This window comes from Portunus trituberculatus, chromosome 19, assembly GCF_017591435.1.
Source record: "Portunus trituberculatus isolate SZX2019 chromosome 19, ASM1759143v1, whole genome shotgun sequence".
NCBI classification, from domain to species: Eukaryota; Metazoa; Arthropoda; class Malacostraca; order Decapoda; family Portunidae; genus Portunus; species Portunus trituberculatus.
Window position 1 is genome coordinate 142501 of NC_059273.1, and position 2500 is coordinate 145000.

The following is a 2500-nucleotide window of genomic DNA, read 5'->3' on the forward strand; positions in this document are numbered from 1 at the left end:
TTCAACTGGAAAATAAGATTAGGAGAGAGAGAGAGAGAGAGAGAGAGAGAGAGAGAGAGAGAGAGAGAGAGAGAGAGAGAGAGAATTAAAAACCCCGCTTCAAGGTGTTCCCTAAAAAGAGATATAACCTTTTTGAAAATTTAAAGGGAAGCGGTAATATGGCAATCAATTTCGTGTCAAGTTTAAAATATTGGGAAAGATATTACAGACAGTGGGAATGATTGAGGAATAATTCGACGCATTCACTGCTGATAGTGTAATCGTTAATCTGTAAACTCGTGTATGTACACCTGATTCATGCTGTAGTTAGCAGTTAGAAGATCAATATTACTGAGTACACAAGCACATATTTTGGATAAAGCGTGTTGAGTCTGTAAATATTATTGTTAGTCTTTTAAGTGTTAATGGGAATAGATTTACTTCTTTAAGATACTCTTCGTATGATTTTAATATTGGTATAATTTTTAGTATTCTACGCTAAATTTGATAAAATTTATCAATGTTTTTAGGGTAATACGGACACCATGCTTGAACACAATACTCCAAAAGGGGACGGGCCAAAGAGTTAAACAAAGTGAAGATTTAATGTGATCTGTCAGATTTATCCCCACGCTAACAACTTTTTAGATTGTTTTGCATTTCTATTACTTGTTCATTAAAGACTACAAAATTCCCTATTTTGGTATCATCAGCAAACTTCGATACTATACCAGCAACGCTATTATCTATGTCGTTTATTTACACAAGGAATTGCACAAGTCCTAATAAGGCTACGTCTACACTAGGACTGGGCAGTCGGGGAGGCAGGCAGACTGACGAAAGAAATGGGGGTGAGCGTCCGTCCCCGCACGAGACAGGCGTTGTTAAAAGCCCGCGCGGTGTCAGTCTCCTCTGCACTGTCGAAAAGTGGGGACACGTTTATGTGGCTACAGTTTACGTAACCCTACAGGAGGCTTTGGTACATACAAATCCTTTGTACCTGTACCCGATTTATGTGATACGCTTCAGGAAGTCAACAGATCACGCAGGGCCGCCACAGAACGCCTGACTTCCGATCTCTCTAAGATTTCCGATTGGGGCAGAGAAAATCTAGCAGTTTTCAATGCCTCAAAAACTCAATTCCTCCATCTATCACCTCTATACAACCTTCCAGACAACTATCCCCTCTTCTTCAATGACACTCAACTGTCTCCCTCTTCCACAATGAATATCTTCGGTCTGTCCTTTATTCATAATCTTAACTGGAAACTTCACATCTCATCTCTTGCTAAAACAGCTTCTATGAATTTAGGTGTTCTGAGGCGTCTCCGCCAGTTTTTCTCGCCCCTCCAACTGCTTACTCTGCATAAGGGCCTTATCCGCTCGTGTATGGAGTACTCTTCGCATGTTGGGGGGGGTTCCAGTCACACAGTTTTACTAGATAGGGTGGAATCAAAAGCTTTTCGTCTCATCAACTCCCCTCCTCTGACTAACTGTCTTCAGCCTCTTTCTCACCGCCGAAATGTTGCATCTCTTTCTATCTTTTATCGCTATTTTCATGCTAACTGTTCTACTGATCTTGCTAACTGCATGCCTCCCCTCCTCCTGCTGCCTCGCTGCACAAGGCTTTCTTCTTCCTCTCATCTCTGTTCTGTCCAACTCTCTAATGCAAGAGTTAACCAGTACTCTCAATCATTCATCCCTTTCACTGGTAAACTCTGGAAGTCCTTCCCTGCATCTGTATTTCCGACTTCCTACGACTTGTCTTCTTTTAAGAGGGAGGTATTTTGGCTGACGCTTTTCCACTTTTTCTTAGAGCCAGCACACAAGTGGGTCTTTTTCTATATATATATATATATATATATATATATATATATATATATATATATATATATATATATATATATATATATATATATTTTTTTTTTTTTTTTTGCCCTTGGCTGGCCCTCTTCCTATATATATATATATATATATATATATATATATATATATATATATATATATATATATATATATATATATATATATATATATATATATATATATATATATATATATATATATATCCTTCATCACCTTCAGAAACTGACCCCTCAGAGTGTGTAGTTTTACAACACAGTTCATGACGTCATTGAATTCCTTCACAATTACGTTGAGGCTTGCAGTTCGTAATATTTTATTTTTGTAATTATTGTCTTTAGTTTGCCACAAGTATGGATTCTGTTGTAAGAGGTCTATAAAGTGTTGGGTCAACTCTCGCGTCCACTGATTTTTTTTCTTTTTTTTAGGACGGCATATAGTATATATCTATCTATATATATATATATATATATATATATATATATATATATATATATATATATATATATATATATATATATATATATATATATATATATATATATATATATATATATATATATATATATATATATATCTATCTATCTATCTATCTATCTATCTATCTATCTTTATCTATATCTATCTATCTATCTATCTATCTATCTATCTATCTATC

The 2500-nt window shown here is 35.3% G+C and overlaps 2 protein-coding genes across 4 annotated transcripts in view; one reads left to right on the plus strand and one right to left on the minus strand.

Moving 5' to 3' along the window:
- The window catches only part of LOC123506070, a 101626-nt gene that overhangs the window by 21438 nt on the left and 77688 nt on the right, over positions 1 to 2500 (minus strand). The gene's annotated exons all lie outside the window — the stretch shown is intronic.
- Positions 1 to 2500, plus strand: part of LOC123506068 (ras-related and estrogen-regulated growth inhibitor-like) — a 39666-nt gene that overhangs the window by 18091 nt on the left and 19075 nt on the right. The gene's annotated exons all lie outside the window — the stretch shown is intronic.